We start from the raw sequence: 13,128 nt of genomic DNA on the forward strand, positions 1-13,128 counted from the left end.
TGTTCTGTCACACGTCCAATGATGTGCAAAATATGTTTGAAGTAACGTCTTTGTTGTTGTAATACTGCGAGCGGACGTGTCAGTTTCACCGCTACAGATTCCAGCTTTAGCTAAACTGGAGCTGTTAACCAAGTAGTAACCAATAACCAACCAGTTAACTGGTTCCAGCTTTAGCTAAACTGGAGCTGATCCACTGCAGGACTGAGTGTTTCGTTTGCAGCATCATCCCAACCACGCTTTGCCTGCTGAACAGTTGATGAACATTATTTTGTACTTCCATCTTCCTTTGACTATATCTGTTGTATACTGTGTTTAAGTTAGTATTGCCAATTGTAATACTTAAATGTAAATTGCCCTCACAATTCAGCATGTTGCTGCCACTTGTACTGTCTCACTCAACAAAAAAAGGGGAAGAAACCACAACTACTTGGTTAACTGGTTGGTTGTTGTGTACTACTTGGTTAACTGGTTGGTTATTGGTTAATACTTGGTTAACTGGTTACTACTTTGTTAACTGGTTGGTTGTTGGTTACTACTTGGTTAACTTGTTGGTTGTTGGTTACTACTTGGTTAACTGGTTGGTTGTTGGTTACTACTTGGTTAACTGGTTGGTTATTGGTTACTATTTGGTTAACTGGTTGTTTATTGGTTACCACTTGGTTAACTGGTTGTTTATTGGTTACCACTTGGTTAACTGGTTGTTTATTGGTTACCACTTGGTTAACTGGTTGTTTATTGGTTACCATTTGGTTAACTGGTTGGTTATTGGTTACTATTTGGTTAACTGGTTGGTTATTATCCAGCTGAAGAGTTCCATCAGCCACTCCTGGGCTACAATCACCTATCCGGACCCGTTTTACTGCCGATGCGGAGCCCCATCGTGCCTTCACGACTGGACTACCGACGTTATCTGCCCGAGGGAGTTATCCAACTGGCCCCTCCGTCGCAACGTAACCTGAACGCCCATCTGCAGCCCGCTAATCGTTAGCTGTCTTATCGGCTGCTATCTGAATAGGTCTATCGGACAATTTTCTTGGACCACTATAACTGTTTTGCCAATTGAACTGGTCCCCCCCTACCACACGGAACCCCACTAATCTACAGACGGAAACGCACGAGGTGGCTAAAAACAGACCTCCCTCCATCTTCTGCCAGCTTGCTACCTATGGCTTGGCTAGCTGTCTAATTCTCACTGGACCCTTTGATCACTCGGCTAAGCATGCCTCTCCTTAATGTCAATATGCCTTGTCCTTTGCTGTTCTGGTTAGTGTTTATTGGCTTATTTCACTGTAGAGCCTCTATCCCTGCTCATTATACCTTATCCAATCTTTCAGTTTCTCCACCTACACATGCTATGACATCTTCTGGTTTCAATGATGTTTCTAGAGACAATATCTCTCTCATCATCACTCAATGCCTAGGTTTACCTCCACTGTATTCACATCCTACCATACCTTTGTCTGTACATTATACCTTGAAGCTATTTTATCGCCCCCAGAAACATGCTCCTTTTACTCTCTATTCCGGACGTCACAGACGACCAATCCTCATAGCTTTTAGCCGTACCCTTATCCTCCTCCTCCTCTGTACCTGTAGAGGTGAATCCAGGCCCTGCAGTGCCTAGCTCCACTCCTATTCCCCAGACGCTCTCTTTTGATGACTTCTGTAACCGTAATAGCCTTGGTTTCATGCATGTTAACATTAGAAGCCTCCTCCCTAAGTTTGTTTTATTCACTGCTTTAGCACATTCTGCCAACCCGGATGTCCTAGCCGTGTCTGAATCCTGGCTTAGGAAGTCCACCAAAAACTCTGAAATCTTCATCCCTAATGACAACATTTTCAGACAAGATAGAACGGCCAAAGAGGGCGGTGTTGCAATCTACTGCAGAGATAGCCTGCAGAGTTCTGTCCTACTATCCAGGTCTGTACCCAAACAATTTGAACTTCTACTTTTAAAAATCCATCTCTCTAAAAACAAGTCTCTCACAGTTGCCGCCTGCTATAGACCACCCTCGGCCCCCAGCTGTGATCTGGACACCATATGTGAACTGACTGCACCCCATCTATTTTCAGAGCTTGTGCTGCTAGGTGACCTAAACTGGGACATGCTTAACACCCCAGCCATCCTACAATCCAAGCTTGATGCCCTCAATCTCACACAAATTATTAATGAACCTACCAGGTACCACCCCAAAGCCGTAAATACGGGCACCCTCATAGATATCATCCTAACCAACTTGCCCTCTAAATACACCTCTGCTGTTTTCAACCAAGATCTCAGCGATCACTGCCTCATTGCCTGCATCCATAACGGGTCAGCGGTCAAACGACCTCCACTCATCACTGTCAAGCGCTCCCTGAAACATTTCAGCGAGCAAGCCTTTCTAAACGACCTGGCCCGGGTATCCTGGAAGGATATTGACCTCATCCCGTCAGTAGAGGATGCCTGGTTATTTTTTTTAAATGCCTTCCTCTCCATCTTAAATAAGCATGCCCCATTCAAGAAATGTAGAACCTGGAACAGATATAGCCCTGGGTTCTCTCCGGACCTGACTGCTCTTAACCAACACAAAAACATCCTGTGGCGTTCTGCATTAGCATCGAACAGCCCCCGTGATATGCAACTTTTTAGGGAAGTTAGAAACCAATATACACAGGCAGTTAGAAATGCCAAGGATAGCTTTTTCAAGCAGAAATTTGCTTCCTGCAACACAAACTTAAAAAGGTTCTGGGACACTGTAAAGTCCATAGAGAATAAGAACACCTCCTCCCAGCTGCCCACTGCACTGAGGACATGAAACTCTATCACCACCGATAAACCCACTATAATTGAGAATTTCAATAAGCATTTTTTCTACGGCTGGCCATGCTTTCCACCTGGCTACCCCTACTCCGGTCAACAGCACTGCACCCCCCACAGCTACTCGCCCAAGCCTTCCCCATTTCTCCTTCTCCCAAATCCATTCAGCTAATGTTCTGAAAGAGCTGCAAAATCTGGACCCCTACAAATCAGCCGGGATAGACAATCTGGAACCTTTCTTTCTAAAATGATCTGCCAAAATTGTTGCAACCCCTATTACTAGCCTGTTCAACCTCTCTTTCGTGTCATCTGAGATTCCCAAAAATTAGAAAGCAGCTGCTGTCATCCCCCTCTTCAAAGGAGGGGACACTCTTGACCCAAACTGCTACAGACCTATATCTATCCTACCCTGCCTTTCTAAGGTCTTCGAAAGCCAAGTCAACAAACAGATTACTGACCATTTCGAATCCCACCGCAACTTCTCCGCTATGCAATCTGGTTTCAGAGCTGATCATGGGTGCACCTCAGCCACGCTCAAGGTCCTAAACGATATCGTAACCGCCATCGATAAGAAACATTTACATTTTAGTCATTTAGTAGACGCTCTTATCCAGTGCGACTTACCGTAGTGAATATATACATTTCATTTCATGCATTTTTTTGTACTGGCCCCCCGTGGGAATCGAACCCACAACCCTGGCGTTGCACACACCATGCTGGCGTTGCAAACACCATGCTCTACCAACTGAGCCACAGGGAAGGCTATACTGTGCTGTCGTACTCATTGACCTGGCCAAAGCCTTCGACTGTCAATCACCACATCCTCATCGGCAGACTCAAATGATTGCCTCGCCTGGCTCACCAACTACTTCTCTGATAGAGTTCAGTGTGTCAAATCGGAGGGCCTGTTGTTCGGACCTCTGGCAGTGTCTATGGGGGTGCCACAGGGTTCAATTCTTGGGCCAACTCTTTTCTCTGTATACATCAACGATGTCGCTCTTGCTGCTGGTGAGTCTCTGATCCACCTCTACGCAGACGACACCATTCTGTATACTTCTGGCCCTTCTTTGGACACTGTGTTAACTACCCTCCAGACGAGCTTCAATGCCATACAACTCTCCTTCCGTGGCCTCCAACTGCTCTTAAATACAAGTACAACTAAATGCATGCTCTTCAACCAATCGCTGCCTGCACCTGCCCGCCTGTCCAGCATCACTACTCTGGACGGTTCTGACTTAGAATATGTGGACAACTACAAATACCTAGGTGTCTGGTTAGACTGTAAACTCTCCTTACAGACTCACATCAAACATCTCCAATCCAAAGTTAAATCTAGAATTGGCTTCCTATTTCGCAACAAATCATCCTTCACTCATGCTGCCAAACATATCCTCGTAAAACTGACCATCCTACCGATCCTCGACTTCGGCGATGTCATTTACAAAATAGCCTCCAATACCCTACTCAACAAACTGGATGCAGTCTATCACAGTGCCATCCGTTTTGTCACCAAAGCCCCATATACTACCCACCACTGCGACCTGTACGCTCTCGTTGGCTGGCCCTCGCTTCATACTCGTCGCCAAACCCACTGGCTCCAGGTCATCATCAAGACCCTACTAGGTAAAGTCCCCCCTTATCTCCACTCAGTGGTCACCATAGCAGCACCCACCTGTAGCACGCGTTCCAGCAAGTATATCTCTCTGGTCACCCCCAAAGCCAATTCCTCCTTTGGCCGTCTCTCCTTCCAGTTCTCTGCTGCCAATGACTGGAACAAACTACAAAAATCTTTGAAACTGGAAACACTTATCTCCCTCACTAGCTTTAAGCACCAGCTGTCAGAGCAGCTCACAGATCACTGCACCTGTACATAGCCCATCTATAATTTAGCCCAAACAACTACCTCTTCCCCTACTGTATTTATTTTGCTCCTTTGCACCCCATTATTTCTATTTCTATTTTGCACTTTCTTCTACTACAAATCTACCATTCCAGTGTTTTACTTGCTATATTGTATTTACTTTGCCACCATGGCCTTTTTGCCTTTACCTCCCTTATCTCACCTCATTTGCTCACATTGTATATAGACTTATTTTTCTACTGTATTATTAACTGTATGTTTGTTTTACTCCATGTGTAACTCTGTGTTGTCGAACTGCTTTGCTTTATCTTGGCCAGGTCGCAATTGTAAATGAGATCTTGTTCTCAACTTGCCTACCTGTTAAATAAGGTGAAATAAATAAATAAATAATTAGGTTACTACTTGGTTAACTGGTTGGTTATTGGTTACTACTTGGTTAACTGGTTGGTTATTGGTTACTATTTGGTTGGCATACCTGGTGGTGGTGGTTTTGCCCTCCATCTTCTGGCTGTCCCAGACCTTGACGGTGCCGTCGTTGGAGGCCGTGGCGAAGATGGAGTGCTCGTCTGACACACGGATACGGTTGACAGCAGACTTGTGCTCATGGAGGTGGGCCACTAGAAGACCCTTAGGGTGCCACCCTGCAGAACAAAACCACAACACAATGTGGATGTGGAGGGGCCCTGACTAACCCTACTGCTTGTTGACACTGCTGTGCTTAGTCCAAATTGGCAAGAAACACACCTCTAGTGGTATATTCAATAATATAATGACCAAAAAATAATCCCTTGTGGAGTCATTATGGACTAACCTTTGCTGTCCAAGTGGCACTACTTTACCTGGCGGAGGCGGACGGCTCTCCCATTCAGCGCTCTCCATCATCTGCTTGGCCATGCGCTCTGCGCTGCACTGCTCCCTCTTCTGCTGCACCAGATGTTGAAGCTCCGCCTTGCACGTGTTGAGACGACGCTGGTAGGTGGAGACTGCGCCTGCAGACTGCCCCACAGGGACACCAGGGGAGGCTGTGGTCTTCCTGGTCTGAGTCCCTGCCCCTTCAGGCACCTGGTGGAGTACAGAGATAGAAGGTAGACTAGCAGACTGGACCAGGCTATAAAATAAATCAATTAGTATATCAATTAGTATATCAATCATCATTCAACCCTCGCCCCCCCCCCCCCCCCTTATTCTAGCAGACATCATAGGTTAACCCGTTCTGTCCCGTGGGGGGCTGTGGTGCCGTAGCCGCTGACTCCTGAGAGCCAAACATGCTCTTCCACTCTTCATTCATGTTGGAGTCCTGTTTGGTGGTTTCCGGGCTGAAGAGAGAAAGAGAAACAGAAAAAGCTAAGAAACACCAGTTAAAAGCATTCAGCACTGGAGGTCAAAAGCTTGACTGATGGATTGAATAGCCATTAAGTTGAAGGGGGCTGCCTATTTTCAGCTATTCCCAATAAGCCACTGGAGAAGGCAACTACGGCTTCAAATATCTAATGAAAATACTAACGGGAGACGGCAGGGCGTTTAAAAAGGAGTTGAAGGCCAATGCAGATACAACAGGTTTAAGACCACCAGACTACATGAAGCAGTTGGGAGATGGGAGAGATGCTAATCACAGGACATGTTAGAGTGAGTAGTTAAATTAGTCACCAGCAGCAGTCCAACACTCCAAAAAGGACAGTTCCATGCGATTGAAACATACCAGCTGCAACACACAATCACTTTTAGCCCACGGTAAATTGTGTCAGACAAGCTACTAACAGTGCCTATGAAAAAAACACTCCAAAACGCCAAACAGGTTAGATGTTAATATACTGTATCTGTTATCCTATGGCGTATATACACAACACAATCTTTCAGTGTGTCCTTGAATAATACTTTCTATTGAATACCATGGAGCCTAGACACATATGGGAGTTAACTGGTATAGTGTTACTTAGACTAGGGCCTTAGATCCATTGTTTACACTACTGCCAGAGAGCACACACGTCTTTTTAAACAAACGTGATGCCCCTACGGGGAGGTCTGGCCTGGTATGTTAACAAAACTCAAGGCCAGTCGGACATTTTATTTTGACTACAGGGAAAAAGTAGATGTATGTTGTGCTGCCGGCAGGAATAGCCAAATAAAGGTTTTGACTGAACTGAACACTAACATGTACTGCTCTGTCGTGTGTAGACAGCCACAGAGGTAATGACAAAATGATGAAAACTCTGCTTGTCCTGATGCAGTTTAAACCCATCTACTGATATTAAATGTATGAGGCGATGTGGGTAATCTGGGGGAAATTATGTCTGGATGGGATTATTTGTTATGCACATCATTACAGGCTAAACCCACCAGCACATATACCAGATGCTGTGGCGATGAAGTCTGCAAACAGATAATGACAGGGTCATTGATATCAAACATGGTGAAAATATATAAACTAATATACAACCTATCCAATCTTTTCAGTGTCTACACACAAGTGTTTTAAGGGCTAAGGTCAACTTGGCTGTGTTTACACAGGCAGCCCATTTCAAAAAATGTTTCTTCAATAATTGGGCAAAAGTCAGAATTGGCTGTCCTGTGTACATGCAGCCTTTGGTGTTTGTGTACCCTCTCTGCTATTACAGGGGTGTACTTTGTGACCACCAGGTGTCAGTGGCGTCACCTACCTCTCTTGGTCCTCGGCCTCCTGTTTAGGTTTGACCAGGTCCACCTGGCGTCCCATGATGCCCAGCGTGGCCAGTCAATGACCCCGCTCTGGACTGCCTCCCCAGGTGGCTCTGGTCTCCCATGTTGGCCTTGGCCTTGTTGGACTTGAGCATGAAGTCCTTCAGTGCTAGCAGCTTGTCCTCTTCAGCCTCCGTCATCCCCTAGAATAACATTACACTATCGTTGTGATCATCATCATCATAACAATAATGGTCAATACGTTTGTGCATTATCCCATCCATGTAATGTCGAGACATCACCACCCACCCTCTGACCTGAGAGAGCAGTTTCTTAAGCAGGCTGGGCGATGGCGGGGTCCTCCGGAATGGGGCATTCTGGGAGTGAGCCGCTGCGCTTCTTCTGCCGCAGCAGCAGGTGAGCGGAAGAGGCTGGCGATGTCTTTGGAGCGCAGGGAGTAGTCGAAGATGGAGCGGCTCACTGGCTCCTTCAGCACACTCCGCAGTACTATCTCTTTATCAATCTGAGAGGAAACACAGCCTCATTAACATAGCACAGTACAGCATACCACACCATAACATAACATAGTACAGCACACCATAACATAGCACACCATAACATAGCACAGCATAACATAGAACAGCACACCATAACATAGCAGATTACAGCACACCATAACATAGCATAGTACAGTATACCATAGCACAGCACACCATAACATAGCACAGCACACAATAACATAGCACAGTACAGCACACCATAACACAGCACAGTACACAATAACATAGTACAGTACACCATAACATAGCACAGCACACCATACACATAGCACAATACAGCACACAAAAACATAGCACCTCAATAACATAGGAATTACAGCACGCCATAACCTAGCACAGTACAGCACACCATAACATAGCATAGCACAGTACAGCACACCATAACCTAGCATAGCAAAGTACAGCACACCATAGAATAGCACCACATAACATAATGTAATAAGAGTCTGGGAGATTCTTTCAATGTGTTTACATGTGAAGATGGTAAGTGAGCTTGTGTAGTGAAGTCTTACCTGTATGATGGGCTGGGTGATGAGAAGTGTTGAGGTGAGGCATCAGTTTGCCAGTAGACGTCTGCTATGTTGAGATGCTGGGCCACCACGGTGATGAAGCCACCGCCCCGTAGCGGATCCACGGTGGGGGTGGCACAGGAATGGGGGCTTTCAAATAAGGGGGAAAAGTTCATCACAAAAAGTGCCTTTTTTACATAGTATAGTAACAACACTATCCTTCCCCTGCCGTCTCTAAGCTCCTCTCTACCCCATCCACCGATATCACTGACAAACCTCGTAGATGTGTGGTTTCTGCAGCAGGCCCAGCTGGCACATGCAGTGGTGAGAGAGTTGAGGCCGTGTAGATGACAAACTCCTCCGCGTCACTCAGACCCCTGCGGCGGAGGGGGCTTCAGGATGGATGAGCTCTGCCAGCCCACGTATGGCCGCCACACCTGGAGGAATGAATGAAAGAAAGAGGGAGGAGAGGAGAGAGGAGAGAGAGAGAGAAGAAGGAGAGGGGGAGAGAGAGAGATGGAAAGGAGAGAGAGATGGAAGAGAGGGGACAAGAGAGATGGAAGAAGAGGGACAGAGATGGAAAGAGGAAGAGAGATGGAAAGAGAGGGACAGAGAGATGGAAAGAGGGAGAGATGGAAAGAGGGAGAGAGATGGAAAGAGAGGGACGAGATGGAAAGAGAGGGAGAGAGAGAGATGGAAAGAGAGGGAGAGAGAGAGATGGAAAGAGAGGGAGAGAGAGGGGGAAAGGAGAGAGAGAGAGATGGAAAGAGGGAGAGAGAGAGAGATGGAAAGAGGAAGAGAGAGAGATGAAAGAGGGAGAGTAAAAGAGAAAATTAAAAGACAGAAACCAAAAGGAGGGGGAGAGGGGGAGGCAGGAGAGAGTGGAACGCGAAAGACGGGTCATTGAAGAGAAAATATATTCTAGGATCTCTGTATCTCGGAGACTTCCTGCATGTACACATCCACTTTGCCATTAGCATATTTGAGTGACTAAGTGTGGGCACCATGTCTGTGGCACAGTCCTGCCCCTTACCCACGATGCTGTCGAAGAAGGCTCCCCGAAGGTGCCAGTCATTCTTGTCGTTCAGGAAAGTGATCATGTGGGACAGGAGCACGTCGTTGGCCTTCTGCCGGCCGAAGAACACACAGAGCCGCGTGATGCCGTTCTCCATCAGAGACTGCTTGACGATGTTCTCCGAGTCGCTCAGTAACGTAACCACCTTCTGTTGCACCATCTCATGAAGCGCCTGCAGCTCTGTCAGGAGGAACAGGAAGTCAGAACAGAATATAATTTTCCAAGGGAGCGTCAGGTGGGCATTCAGTATCCCTGTTTCGGTGATAAACCTCTACCTCCTCTGATATTTGAGAGAGAGGAGGCCTTAAAATTACCAGAGTCGTAGTTCTCGTTGGGGTGGAGGATCTCCTCTGTGTCCTCCCCATTCAAGTCGTGCTCCATATTCAGGTTATTCTCCTGAACGAGCTCTAAAAAACGCAAAGCTGTCTCAGCCAGGTGGGCTATGTTCTCTGAGAAAAGGAGAGAGCGAATGGATAGGCATTACAAACAACATAAATACTGTCAACCTTTGGACAATTAAGTGTGTAATCATATTTAAAGCGACCCGTGGTCATTGTCAACCCAACTGACCTGCGTATGCCAGCCTGACGATGGTGGCGTCGTCCTGCGCCAGGTGGGCGATGCCCGGCAGGATGTACTCTGGGTAGATGTTGACATCGTTACGGGGAACCTCCTTCACCAGCGCCAGCACCTTGGCTAGGGTGCGCACGGCCTGAGCCCTAACCCGTGGCGCCAGGTCGCTGCAGAAGTGCAGCAGGTATGGCGTGATGCGGTCCAGCAGCGTCTCCACCCTGAGGCGGCCCGCCAGGTGCAGCACCAGCTCCAGAGCCGCCAGCTTGGAGTCGCAGGAACGCAGCGTCTGGAGGCAGGAGGTGATGACAGACACCAGCACCACCAGACCCTGCTCCTCCTTGGCCGACACCACACTCGACTCCTGGTCCCCCTTCTCAGGCTTCTCCGTCGACCCGCCTGGCCCTCCCCCGCGGAGGGTTATGGAGGATGTTATCCAGGTCCTTGCGGATGACCAGCACACGCTCGTCTGCCGACTGGAAGGTCTCCTTGGCAAACTGGGCCATGTAGGGCTGCAGAAAGGTGTAGAAGATGTCTGGGAAGGCGTTACCTCTCTGCTGCTTCAGGTACTCCTCCGCAGTCAGACGCTTCTCCGGCTGCCGCTGCACCATCTGGGCCACCTAGGAGGCGAAAGAGGGTTTTGGTGGTTACCAGGAGACTGCGGTACCCTTAAGAATTGGTGCTCAGGATGAATTTAGTATTTCACAAGAACATCTTCACGTGAAGATAAACATATAGACTATTACTAGTTCTCTGATGTAATGGTCTTCTATTTTCATGAGAACATGCTCTGTCTGGAAGTGTCCTTTGCGATACGCCAGAAGTTGGGAGAGATCAAACAGTGGTACTCCCTCTGTGAAGAGTTCTGCGATCACACAACCTAAAATACACATGAAATAACAGCCAGGGAAGGGGAATGTACATTAGATGTTTAAACACTCTCAATGTCGATAATTCAACTACTAGTAAATTGGCAGTCCATGGCATCCACTTATATCTCTCTATTGCCCCTAAACAGAAAATATATTTCAGCTATGAAAGTTACCTGCTGAGAAGATATCCATTGCCTGTTTGAGCTCTCCCCTGCTCCTCTGGCTGTTGCTGGTGAGGTCCACCAGAGGGGTATTCTGGCTCGCTCTCTGTGGTGAACATACTCCCATCCACAAACCTCTCGGGGGCGATGTAACATGTCCTCCGTCGAGACGTGTCAAAGAAGTAATTAAAGTCAGCTGGGTTGTCCTCAGGCAGATAGGTGGGCTTGAAGCTGGCAAAGTCTGTGAGCAGCACCCAGTTCCAGCTGGTCACCATCACGTTTTCTGTCTTAATGTCACCGTGGCGCACGCCTGATTTGTGCGCCTGGTCTACGGCGTGAGGATCTGGAAGGCTAGCCAGCGCTTCTCCACATTGTTGAGGAAGGGTCGCGTGCTGATGCGATCATACAAGTTGTCCCGGACGTACTGGCGGAAGAGGATGGCTGCTTTCTCAGTGAGGGAGGCCTTCTGGAAGGGCAGGCAGTTCTGGCACGAGTGTAGTCTGATCTTTAGCTCCTCCAGCTCCTGCTTGTAGCTGGTGAGAGGTAGAGATGGGTCCTGGATGGCAAACACCTTCACCACCACCAGGCCTTCCCTGTGCTTGGCGCGGGCCACCTTAAAGAAGCGCGTGCTGCCCAGGCTCTTGTCGTACTCGTGATCATTGATGTCAGAGAAGTAGCTGTCGACAGATAGGATCTGGGCAGGAGCGATCCCTGCCAGCTGATTCCCCATGGTTCTGCTACACTCTGACCAAGGTCCTGGGTTGACATAGACATGAACAATCAAACACTTGCCAAAAATAAGAAAAACTAAAACAGATTCAATGATCATAACAGTTTTGAATGGCTCTCAGATCAGCCAATACAACCTAAAGTAATTTCCCACCTATTGCATAATTAAGCAATAAGGACCGAGGGGGTGTGGTATATGGCCAATATACCATTGCAAAGGGCTGTTCTATGCAAGACACAAAGCAGAGGCCTGGATACAGCCCTTAGCTGTGGTATATTGGTCATATTCCACAAACACCCAAAGTCCCTTATTGCTATTATAAAATAGTTACAAACATAATTTGAACAGTAAAATAAATGTTTTGTAATATCCGTGGTATATGATCTCTCATACACACGGCTGAATGCTGTTTTAGCCAATCAGCATCCAGTATCCAAACTACCCGGCTCAAAATAAACAATACATCTAGCCGGAAACCCTTCCCATACAATAAAGCGTTGCATGACAAATCATGTACTAAATAAAGCTTTATGAAAAGGATTTGCTACACAATTACAGAGAGCAACCACAAATGGGCTATCAAATCCAATGTTATTTGTCACACACACATGTTTAGCAGATGTTATTGCGGGTATGTATAACAACAACGGTATGTATGAATGTAAATAACATAGCTAGGTAAATAATAACTGTGGCTACAGTACTGGCTACAAATTGATATCTAGTTAGCTGCTTTCAAACTCGTTTAGTGCTACTTACTATGCCATGAAAATGGGATCATATGCATTGCCTCATCATGTAAGGTATACTGTGATGATGGCAGTGCAACTTACCATTGTCATGCGCATGAATATGTTAGTCTACTAAACAAAGAAAGAACATGCATAACAACCGAATAGTACATACAGTTTGATATACTTACAATACAAATAGAACACAAATGCACGTGACGTTGATGAAATTACAGTGCAGGGTATTGTTTACCAGATGGTTGAGATGCGGTGTAGTGCTGTTTGGCTTCGTATCTGGTTAGCATCTAGCTAACTTAATCGGTTCTAATATGTCATCCCCATGCATTTTGCTAAGACGACTCCATTTGAAAAAATATAAATTGAGCGTCGAGATTTAGCTTGTTCCGTGAGTTCAGCTGACAGCTGAAGGAAAGTAACATTTCCTGTAAAATCCAATAAGATAAAAAAATAAAAATAATATCCCTCCGCAGAATGCATAGACACATAAACCAGCGTCACTTCCGGTTCTACGTTTCACTTTCAAAACACAGCTAGCTGTGAAAGCAATATGTGAGATGTCTACATGTTTTTTTGTTTGTTGCTT

At 46.6% G+C, this 13,128-nt stretch overlaps 1 pseudogene; it reads right to left on the reverse strand.

Moving 5' to 3' along the window:
* Positions 1 to 12,985, reverse strand: part of LOC115184558 (phosphoinositide 3-kinase regulatory subunit 4-like) — a 29,548-nt pseudogene extending 16,563 nt beyond the window's left edge.
* Positions 12,986 to 13,128: the final 143 nt, after the last annotated feature.

The sequence above is a fragment of the Salmo trutta genome, chromosome 3, assembly GCF_901001165.1.
Source record: "Salmo trutta chromosome 3, fSalTru1.1, whole genome shotgun sequence".
In the NCBI taxonomy this organism is placed as follows: domain Eukaryota; kingdom Metazoa; phylum Chordata; class Actinopteri; order Salmoniformes; family Salmonidae; genus Salmo; species Salmo trutta.